This window comes from Marmota flaviventris, unplaced genomic scaffold (assembly GCF_047511675.1).
Source record: "Marmota flaviventris isolate mMarFla1 unplaced genomic scaffold, mMarFla1.hap1 Scaffold_43, whole genome shotgun sequence".
In the NCBI taxonomy this organism is placed as follows: domain Eukaryota; kingdom Metazoa; phylum Chordata; class Mammalia; order Rodentia; family Sciuridae; genus Marmota; species Marmota flaviventris.
The window spans coordinates 878,152-892,390 of NW_027288260.1; the positions used below are offsets into that span (position 1 = coordinate 878,152).

The 14,239-nt window shown below is 36.9% G+C and overlaps 1 long non-coding RNA gene across 1 annotated transcript; it reads left to right on the forward strand.

The window, feature by feature from the left end:
- Nucleotides 1–285: 285 nt before the first annotated feature.
- On the forward strand, nt 286–3,574 carry LOC139704183 (uncharacterized). Its single transcript, XR_011706219.1, has 2 exons — nt 286–1,077; nt 3,280–3,574. It is a non-coding gene; the product is annotated as an uncharacterized lncRNA (long non-coding RNA).
- Nucleotides 3,575–14,239: the final 10,665 nt, after the last annotated feature.

Consider the following 14,239-nt stretch of genomic DNA (forward strand, 5'->3'; position numbering starts at 1 on the left):
TTACGCCACCTCTGTTTACTTAAAAAGAAGGGACACTGAATGCAGTAAAGCCAGTCACGCTGAGACCCTTGATTTTACACCTATAGTTGCCCCTACGTGAAAACATCTGGTCCACTCATGGGAAAGTCTATGGTGCCACTGATAGGAGTCATAATTAAATGAAAGTTCAAAACCTGGAAAGATATTTTCTTATCTGGTTGTCTGATTGTTTCTTAAAGATAATCTAGGTTAAATGTGTGTCTAAAATAGTAATAATAATAATAATAATAATAATAATAATAATAATAATAATAATTTTTATTGTAACAATCTGGTATCTGAATGGGTTTCTAAAGCATTGCACTATCTTGCAGTTAAAAGTTGGGTTTAAGCAATTGTTTAGTTTGATTTCAGATAGTTCATGCTAGAAAACTTAAATACTTGGGATAAAAAAAAAAAATTAAAGAATTTCAATTTTGAACTGGGTAGCCTGAAGAGCAATTAAAACGTTGGTCTGGCTCATAAAAATGACATTAGATAATTAAATAGCAATAGTCTTAGAAATTTTCAAAGCTTAATTTCAGATATATATGGTAGTGTGTGGGCAAATTTAATGTAACTCAATGCTACTTTAGAAACTTCAGAACAAGCAAAGTGGTTTAGAGGTACCAAAGAAATTTCTTCTGATGGTAGAGATCCTATTTCCAGTTTTATGTGAACAAGTTTTTCTAATGTAAAAAGATATAAAATTTTAAATTTTAAAAATTGCTTCTTAAATTTGTATCATAATTTTCAACATCTAAACCTGGAAATATAACTTAAGGTTAAAATGCCTTAGGCCTAAAGTGTCTGCTCAAAATAGCAGTTCCTGTCCTCAAAATTAAGCTTATAAGTTTCTCTAGGTGTTCAAAAAGGCCCTAATAAAATGTTAACTCTGCTTAAATTTAAAAGTTTACAAGTATTGTTTCAAAATGTGAACAAAAAGAGGTTTATATAATTATGGTGTTATTAATGTGTTCATATCTTCCAGGTATACAAGTCTGTAAGGTAGAAGCTTCGAAAGAACATTATATCAAGCTGGTGTTCTAAAGTTGTATGGTAATTTTAGGTTAAAAAAAAAAAAAGCATGTTAGAGATTCAATTATATCATTTGTGTTCTATAACTGAACTCGTTATCAATAAGATATGTACAGTTCCATGTTACTTTCTACTCTGAGATACAATTTATGTATTTTTAAGTTAATGAGAGCCTAATCTATGTAAAGGTTTTATTGCAAAACACAAAAGTACATTACTACTTTTCTATAAAAGGTTAAAAGCTTTCAGCCTTTAATTCATGTTTTAGGTATGATATTATGTTGTGTTAGCTAATGTTCATGTAAACTTGAACAACAATTTATGTAAACTTTGTAAAACGATCAGCTTCAGAACTATAGTACTTGAGATTTATAAAGAGCCCTGCCTTACTTGAGATAAGGCTCTGTCCCATCTCACTACATGTGAAAGTGGCTATAAAAAAGTAAGCAAGATTTCAGTACAGTTAAAGTTGTGTCCAAAAATAGGTTTGTGCCAAGATTACTAGGATCTCAAACAGAAAATTATGATGTATAACCCTGCTAGAATTCAAGGTAGCTATTATATAAGCTAAATATGTTTCTACCCTAGTTAGTTTTGTTTTGTAGTTTACTTATAGATGGTTTAAGGATTGCCTGTTAATGTTTTAAAGAGGTATTGCTTTAAGAACACAACCTGGGCCAACATAAGATAAGGAGTTATCACCTACAGGATAGAGAGATAAACATTAAAGCCCAGTGCTCTTAATATAAGGCTGTTAACTTATTTGCTGGATGTTTAAGATCAAGTTTTAAAATTAGTTAAATTAAAAGGGCCAAGAAAACCAATATTCGGCTCTTGCCCTCTGAGTCAGTCTGAATCAGGGAATAGGGGACTTCTCCAAAGGGCTCAGCAACTCTAGGCCACATAACCTCCTGAGCAGGGAGATTAATGAGACCAGTGGAGGACAGAAAGCCAATCGGTGCATTTGCTGTAAAGAGGAGGGTCATTAAAAAAGGGAGACGTCCCTGATGCTTCTGAGGGAAGCTACATGGTCAAGCAAGGCCTGGGCCCATCCTAGCGCAAATGGCACTAGCAGAACTGAAAAGCTGCTATGAAGTTCCCGAGGACTCCCAGGATAACTCAGCTGACTGTAAACAATAGGTAGAAACAAAAGTCAGTTTGACTTGCTTCATCTTAAACACTTAGCAAAGACAGTAAAAGCCAAAGCACAGCTGTTCCTGGACATCTTAAATGATAATAATAGTTAAATGTAACTTCCATAAATAAGTAGACTGGAGGCTACAGGAGAGATTCTTAGACAGAAATGCCTGATAACTGTTAAAGGGACTGCTAGAGTAGTTTTAGTCTAAGGCTTTTATTTCTAGCCAACGCAGGTAGACTTGATGTTTGCTAATATGGTTATCCAGCCCTAAGTAGCAGAATTAAAGATTTCTCTATTAGACACAGAGGAGAAACAAAAGGTTCTCTTGGAAGCTCGCAAAAAAAAAAAAAATGTGCCAGGGGACGACGGGCGCCCCACCCAACTCACAAATTTGATTAAGGAAGCTTTTCCTTTAACCCGGCCAAACTGGGACTATGCGACTGAAGCAGGTAGGAACCACCTACGTCTCTATCGCCAGTTACTCATAGCGGGTCTCCATGGAGCAGGGCGACGGCCCACCAATTTGGCTCAGGTAAGACAGACTATCCAGGGGTCAGAGGAAACTCTGACAGCCTTCTTAAAGAGATTAAAAGAGGCTTATCGGAGGTTTACTCCCTTTGATCCTGATAGTGAGGACCAGAAAGGAAACATTTAATGGGCCTGCCTTCGTCTCCCAGGTAAGTCAGGCGGTGGCCAATACATTGGGGATTAATTGGAAATTACACTGTGCTTATAGACCCCAAAGTTCAGGACAGGTAGAAAGGATGAATAGAACCATTAAGGAGACTTTAACTAAATTGACACTTGAAACTGGCACTAGAGACTGGGTACAACTCCTACCTTTAGCCTTGTATCGGGCCCGAAACACCCCAGGCCCACATGGACTAACCCCATTTGAAATCCTGTACGGTGCCCCACCTCCCACTGTTAACTTTTATGAAACTGAAACCTATGCCTCCCTCACCCCATCTATGCAGACTCATTTGCATGCTTTGCAATTGGTCCAGAACGAGGTCTGGAAGCCTCTAGCAGCAGCATACAAAGAGGAACTTAAAACCCCCTTGCTGCCACATCCCTTCAAGGTCGGAGACACCGTCTGGGTACGCAGGCACCAGAGCAAGAACCTCGAACCGCGGTGGAAAGGACCCTACACCATTCTGCTGACCACTCCCACTGCAATCAAAGTGGACGGCATCACCGCTTGGATCCACGCCTCCCACGTGAAAGCTGCACATCCACAGGAGCCCACAGACGCCACTCCAGAGCCTGAATGGAAATTGCAACGCACCCAGAACCCGCTAAAGATAAGACTTACCCGCTGTTGATTTTTCTTGCTCTGTGCTCTATCTTCCCCATATCAGTTGCTAGGCACCAACTCTATGATCCCAATCGGCCTATACGCCAGACATGGCAAATACTATCGGGGGCGGGAGGCATAATTTGGGAAAAAACATCCACCAAAGTACCCCCTCTGGGCTTGGTGGCCTAACCTGGAGCCAGATCTTTGTCACATACTGGCCGGGTCAGAAGACTTTGATATTCCAACTACTGACCCAGCTAAACCGAGTGGGCCAGAAGTGTGCATCTCCAGCGGGGGCTGCCCTTGCTCACGCTATCCGGCAGGATGTAGGGACCCAAGGGCTCGGGCAGCTCTAAGAAAAAAAAAAAATCATTCTATGTATGCCCCAGGGACGGGAGAACTAAGTCGCAAGCACGTAAATGTGGGCAACATGAAAGTTATTATTGTAAGGCTTGGGGATGTGAAACTACGGGGGATGCATACTGGAACCCTAGCTCATCCAGGGATTTGAACCAAGTGAAAAGAGAAAAGCAAAATGAGCCCCCACTCTCTACAGACTATTGTAAAAGTACACCTGGGACAGTCAACACCTTATGGTATGGGGACGGGCCATGCACCATGTTTGCCTGCAACCCCTTAAACATTACCTTTACTAAGGCAGGCAGAACATCAAAAGATTGGTTACAAGGGAAGCTATGGGGACTACGGGTATATCATCAGACTGCATATGACCCGGGGGTCCTATTCAAAATCAGGTTAACTATAAAAGTTGACCCCCAGCCGATAGGCCCTAACAAGATACTCCAAGACCAAAAGGCTCCTCCTCCAAAAAAAATATAAACAGGCACCCTCAAGACCAACGTCCCCATCTAATACCATCCGTCCAACCCCCTCCACTCCTCCGACCGTGGCAGTTGTCACTAATCCTACTTTACCAGGGTCAGGAGAAAGACTAATGGACCTAGTTGAAGGGGGATACCAAGCCCTCAATTCCACCCAGCCCAATCTCACTGAGTCCTGCTGGATTTGCCTCCAGGCAAGCCCCCCCCCCACTATGAAGGAGTAGCTATTAATGGGAATTTCACCTATGGCACCTCCACCAGCTGCAACTGGGAAACAAGACACAGGTTGACACTGCCTGAAGTAACCGGTTCAGGAACATGCATAGGAGGCTCCTCTATGTTAAAAGAGCTCTGTGCACGTACTGCAACCGTGTCATCCTCTGACACATCCAGCTACTTAGTGCCTCCAACAGGACTCTACTGGGCATGTAACACTGGGATTACACCCTGTGTTGCGATAGCCAATTTCAACCAGTCTAAAGATTTTTGTGTGTTAGTCCAGATCTATCCACGGCTACTCTATTATTCCACAGAAGAATTTGAGGGACATTTCATGAGCAGGACTCGATTCACCCGAGAGCCTATCAGCATTACCCTGGCAGTCTTGTTAGGAGCAGGAGTATTGGCAGGGGTTGGGACTGGGGCTGCAGCTCTGATTGAGGGCCCTCGACAGCTAGGGATTCTGGAGACTGCAATCCAACAAGACCTAAGAGCAATAGAAACCTCTGTAACTGCTTTAGAAAAATCCCTAACCTCCTTATCAGAGGTTGTTTTGCAGAATAGACGAGGTCTGGACCTATTATTCTTGAAGGAAGGAGGACTTTGTGCGCCTTAAAGGAAAACTGTTGCTTTTACACAGATCACACAGGGGTAGTAAGGGAGTCTATGACAAAGCTTAGAGAAAGACTGGATGCACGGGAAAAATCCCTGCGAGGCTCCCAAAGTTGGTTTGAAAGCTGGTATAATAAATCCCCTTGGCTAACTACTATATTATCTACTGTAGCTGGCCCCCTGATTATATTACTGTTAATTTTAACATTTGGACCCTGCATATTTAACAAACTAATGCAATTTATGAAAGAAAGACTGTCCGTAATCCAAACTATGGTCCTCGCGCAGCAATATCAAGTACTCCAACAACACGCCGAGCCATCAACTGAGCAAATGCTGAATTCTGAGCAGATAGATCAATGGATATAGGATTATATCCCGGATAAAGAAAAGGGGGGAATGAAGGACCTCAAGGCCCCAGGCCCAACATTAGGAAATCTAACCCCTGGGCCCTGAAGCTGCAAGATGCTCCCTTATACAACCCCCATGCCAAGACCCCTCCAGCAGCACGTAGCATTTCAAGTCCTGCACAATGCTACCACAAGATGTTTCATATAGATAACCCTAACGGTCAAACTTGAGGATGCAGGTTTAAAAACAGGAACTAAAAGAATAGGATGCAAGTTTAAAATAGGAATTAAAAAAGGAGACAGGATGCCATTCTATGGTTTTCCCGAGAACAATAAGTTGAAAAACAAGTTTACCCCCTAGGTGACCCACTAACTGGATTCAGAAGGTCCAACAGGAAGACTGTCACTGTGCTATGCTAAGAACTAACCCACTTATTCCCTATAAAAGATCTATGCCCCAAAGCCTGGTGTGCCAGTTCACCGAAGCTCCGGCTGAGGTTTCACTGAGCACCCGCAGGCGCCTGTGTATCAATAAATCGCCTCTTGCTTTTGCAGCCAGTGCCTCGTGCGTCTTTCTTGGACAGGGAATCGGCGGGTCTTTCAATAATAATAATAATAATAATAATAATAATAATAATAAATAAACAAACAAACCCTCATGAGTAACAATCCCTAAAATTAACAGCCTCTCTCATGCATGAATACAATAAATGGATTTGTAGTTCTCTCCTGGTAATTATCTTAGTCTTCACTATGCAATCTGGAAACATGCTGGACTCATGGCACATGGAAGCCCACAAAGGGCTTTAGAAACAAGCTGAAAACACCATACAATTATGAAATAAAATGCCCAGGTTTTCAACTGCTGATCTAAGCCTCACTAGACTAGTCAGAGGGAGGTGAAGTCTAAGCTACCACGGAGAGACCCTCTGGCCACAAGACTCTGGAGAGGACCACGAGGAGTCCCTAGCCATGACTGCCAGTTTCCACCATTGCCACTCCTGTCAGCTTTAAGACACTTTCCTACGCAGTCTCAATATAACAAGGCACACTTACCATTTCCTGGCTCTCAGGGTTCTCAGCGTTCTCCCTGTGGTTTGTTTTCAGATTCTGCATAGCACAGACACCTGGGCTCTGGATCCAGGAGAGAAGCCTACAAAAAGATTTTAAAAATGGCGGGTTCCAGACACCAAGGAAACAGAAGATTGTGGAAGCCCTCCCCCTCATCACTGGCTGCTTGAGGATTGGCAGTTCTCACCTAAGTGACTGATTGGTCAAGGCTTCAGGCACTGCCTCCAACCTGAGGCAAGTGGGCACAGAATCAAAGTCTGAATGGCAGGCTGCTCCATTGTCATTGTTAACCGACTACAGAGCAGGGCTGAGAATATAGCTTAGTCAGTAGAGTGCTTGTTTTGCTGATATAAGGCCATGGATTAAATCCCCTGCACTACACGCACACACTTCCCCGCCCCCCCCCCAAAAAAAAAAAAAAAGATTAAGTAAAGGACTTTGGAAACTAGGGTTATGGATCAGTGGTAGAGAACTTCCCTAGCATGCTTGAGGTACTGGGTTGAATACGAAGCACCGCATTAAAAAGCCACCCAAGATGGGGATGTGGCTCAAGCGGTAGCACACTCGCCTGGCATGCAGGCGGCCCAAGTTAGATCCTCAGCACCATATACAAACAAATAAGTTGTTTCTGCCAAAAACTAAAAATAAATATTAAAAAAAGCCAACAAACAAACTACTAATGATACTGTGTCCATCTACAACATAAAAATATTCAAGAAAAAAAAAAAAGACTTTGTATTGGACTTGTGCACCCTCACTACAGAACTCATAAACACTTTTCATAAATAATATATACATATATGTCTTCATACAATGTATAAAATTCTCCTGTGATGTCTTTTTTTTTTTTTTTAATCTTTATTTATTTTAGTTTTTGGCGGACACAACATCTTTGTATGTGGTGCTGAGGATCGAACCCGGGCCGCACGCATGCCAGGTGAGCGCGCTACTGCTTGAGCCACATCCCCAGCCCATGTGATGTCTTTTCAAGTAACTTATATTACAGGTATTCTTCACAACCTTAAATCCTCCCCACCTCACTTATTATTATTATTATTATTATTATTATTATTATTATTATTATAGGCCTGTTAATTGCATTAAATGCCTCTGTATGGGGTTATTTTAAGGCAAAGTTTTCTTCCAATAATAGGACCTAGCCCAGAGAAAAATGTATTGACACTAATAACTGTTTATAAGGTTAAAGAAATTTGTGAATACATATGTATATGTATTTTTATGAAAATGATATCACAATTACTTTAATATATATATTTTTTAAATTTTTCTATTCTTTGTCTCATAAAAAAAAACAGTTTGAACTTTAAATTCTTTAGCCGTGTTCTTATATCCCTTCCCCCAAAAAAGTGACTCACAAGTATAATTCAAATTATTGAGACTCATAAATTTTTGATCTTTAACTAGTGAAGTTTAAAGATTTTCTTTTTATTTTCACATTTAAATTAAGCACACTTTTATAGCTTTCTTGTTGTTTAACTGACTTTTAATATTCTACAATTTTTACCCCCATTCTGATCACTTTGGACTATTGATGTTTTCATGGAGGGGATCTCAAAGTGGTCATGCACAAGGTAGGAAATGGATATAGTAAGATATAAGACTGGTGATTGCTGAATATGTAGATTTTGCTATACAAAATAAGTCTTGGTGGATGATATAGGGGTAGGGAGAAAAAGAGCAATGAAAAAACGAAGAAAAACTTGAACAGTAGAGGGGTTCACATGCCACAAGTCTAAAATGATAGCGTGAATATAGAGGGTAGTGTTCTTGGAAGTAGCAATAAAATTTGAGGGAAAGAAAAAGGTAATTTTTTGCACAGTTCCCAAGTTTGAGAGCCAGGTGACTGGATTCTGTGTCCAACTCTTCCCACCTAGGAGTGGAACTTATAGTTCATAGGGTGTGTCTCAGTGAGTAGTAAAACACCATTTCTATGTACCTTTACACTTTTTCATGGCTACAAGCTGACTTTGACAATTCCAGTCACATTATAACTTTGCACTTGTTAGCTATTCATTAATTAATTAATTCATTACATTATATATTTGTTTTTTATTAATTTACTTATTCTTTAGTTGTCATTGTTTTTACATTACTGGTGATTACATAATTGCATAAATATTCTGAATGTTGACTTTTGGTTAAATATTGTTTTATGTGTTTATTCATACATTTACTTTTCATTGAAATGTTTTTCCTTTGACAAGCCTGATTTATATTAGACCTCAATCTTCATTTATGAAGACTAGATAAAATCACACTATTCCAAATAACTCAAGAATTTATCATCTTTGCAGAACCCTAATCACCTGCTAAAGTTGACCCGGGACAACTAAAAGCTGTGTCAAAACTCCTCTTTTTTCTTATATAACTTTAATAAAGCATTTCTCTCTCACTTTTATATTTTGGAGAGTAGACTAACTTCCCAAGCAGTAGTTAATAACCTAGATGAGTTTTCCAACTAGCTCACTATTACTTTTAAATTATTTACATCCTTGACACTAACAGTGTCACTGATTACTTTTTTTAATTTTTGCAAGATTTCTCTCTCTCTCTCATATGAAAAATTGAAATCAGATATGCTTTTTTACTAAGAAACACTCTCAGCCTTTAATACAATTTTCTATAAAGAAAAAGGGTTTTGCTGAGTTTCTTAGAGCCTCACTAAGTTGCTGAAGCTGGATGATTTTAATCTAATGTTATAGAAGTTTGCATTATATATATATATATATATATAATATATATATATATATATATATATATATATATATATATATTATATATATATATATATAGAGAGAGAGAGAGAGAGAGAGAGAGAGAGAGAGAGGGTAGTGTTCATTTGATTCTTTCTCTTGGGGACTGTGCCAGAGTTACCTTCTTCTTTCACTTCTACCTTATTTCTGCCTCCAAAGAAACTACCCTTTACCCTCATAGTATCATTGATCCACCATTAGACTTTTTAAATCTGAACTCTTGAGCTGGTCATTCTTTCCCTCTTTTCTTCACAGCACTTTTTGCTCTACCCATACCTATTCCACCAATACTTTTTCATGAATACTCCCTACTACATACTCAGTATCCACCAATATTACATCCTGATCCATCCCTGTTCTGCTTTTTCCATGGATCACTTTGAGATCCCCTCCACCCAGATATCAATAGTCCAGAGTAAGGTCAGGTAAGGGTGTTATATATGCAGGTTTTTAAATGTCATTTACATAACAATAAGCCTATTAAAATTGGGATGTATTTTGTCTTAGGTTAAAAAAGAAAATCTACAGACTGCACTGTTATACTGAATTGTTTAAAATTTATTAATCTCAATAATTTCAAAAAAGAAATTCTATAAAAAGGAGAATAAAGGAAAGAACATAATACATAAAAATTGACAAATTTGAAGACACACCATGTGTACATATCAAAAAGTGTCATATATCAGTGCTTTCAAAAGACAAATTAATTTGAAATAAATGTAGTTAATGTGAGATGTAGTAATCATTTATTAATTATATATAATGGTAGTATACATGTATATGAACAAAATGCATCTCATAAAATTATGAGTATACATTGCAAAAAATGAACTCTACAGTATTTTTTTTTTAATTTTGCTGACAACATTATAAATACCTACATCTAGGTTTATGTATTACCGAATGTTCAGGATACATTTTGTACTTCATAAAGTTTACAACTCACCAACAGACATTTTTTTTTCAATTTTTAAAAGGAGTAGTATTTATTTTCAGTTATAACATAATGCCATCATTTATCTTTAATTTTTAAATATTTTTTTTAATTATATATGACAACAGAATGCATTACAATTCTTATTACACATATAGAGCACAATTTTTCATTTCTCTGGTTTTATACAAATTATATTTACATGAATTCACTTCTTTATACATATACGTTATATAAAAATATACATCATATTCCACCATCATTTTTAACCCTATGATCTCTCCCCTCACCTCCCAACCCCCCAAAGGTAATTTTGATACAAAATGATGTATGCTATAAAGTTATAGAAAAGAGTATATACCTTATAATAATATGAACAGATAAAGTTTTGTAACTAATACATAGCATAATAATAATAATAATAATAATAATAATAATAATAATAAACTTGACATTTAGACATTAATAAATTATATATCTAGCACTATTGACATCTTTTCCAAAAAAAATTGACATCTTTTCCAAAAGAAGAGGGAGTTATTTTTTGGGGAAAATGGTATTCTATGCTTTCTTAATATCAAGAATAAATTATTTTCAGAAGTAATATATATTTCAATATAAAAATAAAATAGAACCAGGTTCCATGGCACACACCTCTAATCCCAATGGATTGTGAGGCTAAGGCAAGATAATCCTGAGTTCAAAGCCAGCCTCAGAAACGTAGCAAGCTCCTAAGCAACTATGTGTGACCCAGACTCTGTGTGCCCCTGATTTAAATTTCCAGTAAGAAAAAAACAACAACAAAAAGAATACAATGTATTTATGAGGACACAGAACAAATATTCATGAACTAAAGATGGAGTAGAAATTGCTGTTATTTCATCATGAAAACTGTATATATAATACTCCTCACCAAGCAGCTTAGACCTGTAGAAATTATAGTATATGTGTGTACAATGACAGTGTACAAGTATGTGATAGCATAAGACTAGAGCTATACTTGTCAATACAGTAGAAATCTGTGGCCTAGGAGGAAAGATGAGGTGATTCAGAAAAATAAAAATAATAAAGTTTGAGGAAAAAAAATGGTTTCTGAAGCACTGAAAGATTTTTGGTTTAATTAGAGTACAAAATACCACATAAGTATTATACTGAAGTTACATCTGTTAAATACATCACATGTATAATGGATTTCAAGGAAAATATGTGGAACTTACCACAAACTAAATAAAAATTTACAAAAGCACATAAAATAACGTGTGTGTAAATAAAACTAATCATTACAAAGACAACTATTTTAACTCAATTTAATATATAATATTTTCCTATCAAAATTTTAGCATGTTTTTCTTTAAATTCAAGAATAGAGCTGGACCTGTTGGTGCACAAATGTAATCACAGTACCTTGGGAAGTGTATTGTGAGCTCAAAGCCAGCATCAGCAAAAGTGAGGCCCTAAGCAACTCAGTGAGATACCATGTCTAAATGTCATACAAAATATGTTTGGGGATGTGGCTCAATTCCTCTGAGTTTAAATCCAAGTACCAAATAAAAGAAAAAAAAAGAAGGAACCAAAAAAATTATCTTAGAAATGAAATATATGTAAAATACCCCAAAACCTTTAATAAAAAACAAATAATATTGTTATGAGACACATTTAATGTATATTATGAAACTATATTGCAATAATACAGACCAATATATCATAATATAAATCAAATCTGAAACCATATGTAGATCAATAGTATTGTTAAGAGCAATAGAAAGGCATATGTAAAACTGACCATATGAAAAATAACATTAGAAATGAATGAATGAATGTTTCCAACCTAAAGTTAGAATTGGGACATAGAGGAAAAGTTCACTGTTAGAGTGTGTGTGCAGAATGTGCAAGATAGTCAGTTCCAAACTTAGCAACACTATAAAAAGCAAATATTAATAGGGAATGATGTTGAAAATAAAGCAGAATATTAAATGAGACACTCTCCCTCCATCTATAGATACATTTAAGGAAAAAACTACTGTGAGTATCTCTTTGGCAAAATCATGAATGAGAGATTTAGATACACTGGATATTAGTCCGGTCTTAAGAAATGTACCATATTTGGGACAAAATTCCCAATTACCATCATCACCTCTAGTGAACAGAAATGTGAGAGAGGGGCTGAGGATGTAGCTCAGTTTTTAGAGTGATTGCCTTGTATGCACAAGGCCCTGGGTTCAATCTCTAGCACCACAAAAAAAAAAAAAGAAGGAAATATAAAAGAAATGATACAAAAAATGGTGATATCTAGGAGCCATAAAATTTTTCACAAGTTTTTCATCAGCTGTGACCAAGACACAAAAATACCCAAATATCAAAGCTGTCAATTTATCTCAAAAAAAATCTGCCAGCATATTTTCCCAATTACTGTTGCTGACAGATGAAGTTCACTCTAGCTTGTATTATAGGTGAAATAGGGAGGAATCCAGTAAACTACTCTTAGCTTGAGTGAGATTTTAGCACTTCCTGAATCCTGCCCCAACCCTGATGCACTAGTAATAAGGCGAGAACTACCAATTCCTCCTAGAAAAAGGTTTTTTTTTTGTGTGTGGGTGTGTGTATGTGTGTATTGAATGTTTCACATTTAACATATTTTGTGTATGTTACTATGTCCCTGATACACTAGTAATAATGCCAGAACTACCAATTGCTCCTAGAAAGTTTTTTTTTTGTGTGTGTGGATGTGTGTGTCAATGTGTGTACTGAATATCTCAACTTTAACATATTTTATTTACCTTACTATGTCCTGAAGTTCCAAACTCTAGAACAAAAGGTGATTGAGCTTATGTAAATCTCTGTAGATTTCAAACAAATGAATTTACATTCTTCTCCCAGCACTTTTATGAACTATGATACCAAACAGCTGTTCAGAAAGGAGCTTAAAAAACAATGATCCCTGTTTATTCTAACAAATCTTTACAGAATAGTCCTACATTGGCTACTTCATATAAACTTTCCTCAGGGATAAAATGCATCAGTCAAAGAGATTTTCTGTAGCCTGGGCAGTGTTGTTGAAAAGGTTATTATAATAATCTGAAAGAGCTAGGTGTAGTGGCAAATATACTAGAGGCTAGAGAGGCAAGTCAGGAGGATTGTAATTTGAAAGACAGCCTTAACAACATAGAAAGGGTATAAGCAACTTATTGAGAAATTAGTGATATATCATCTGTCTCAAAAAAAAAAAAAAAAAAAGGACTGGAGACATAACTCAGTGGTAAACACCCGCAGAGTTCAATTCCTAGCACCAAACCACACCAAACTAAACAAATATCCAAAAGATAGTAGGGACTCCAGAGTATGGGTGTATATGCATAGATAAAAATTTTGGTTACAATATAAAGTTAATAAAGATACTTTTGAAAAAAAAATTCATGGTTCTTTTTTTTTAAAGAGAGAGAGAGAGAGAGAGAGAGAGAGAGAATTTTAATATTTATTTATTCATTTTAGTTTTCGGCAGACACAACATCTTTATTTGTGTGTGGTGCTAAGGATAAAACCCAGTACCACACGAATGCCAGGCAAATGCACTACCGCTTGTGCCACATTCCCAGCCCCTATCATGGTTCTTAAGAGCTCAAAATAAAAATGCCATATAATCCACTAATAATAATTTTTTTGAAGCAGGGTATCATTGTTAATGTCTGTACTCTCAGTGGCTTGGGAGGAAGAAACAGGAGGAACTTAAATGCAAGACCAGCCTCAGAAACTTGGCAATGGCTTAAGTGACTCACTGATATCCTGTCTTATTAAAAAAAATAGGGATGTACCACAGTAGTAAAGCGCCTAAATAAGTAAAAATAAATAACAATAACAATTCTTGGTTTAAAAATGCCCTATAACCCAGTAATTGTAATTCTGGGTAAATATCTAAAGAAATTGGAACACTTTTGTTAAAGAT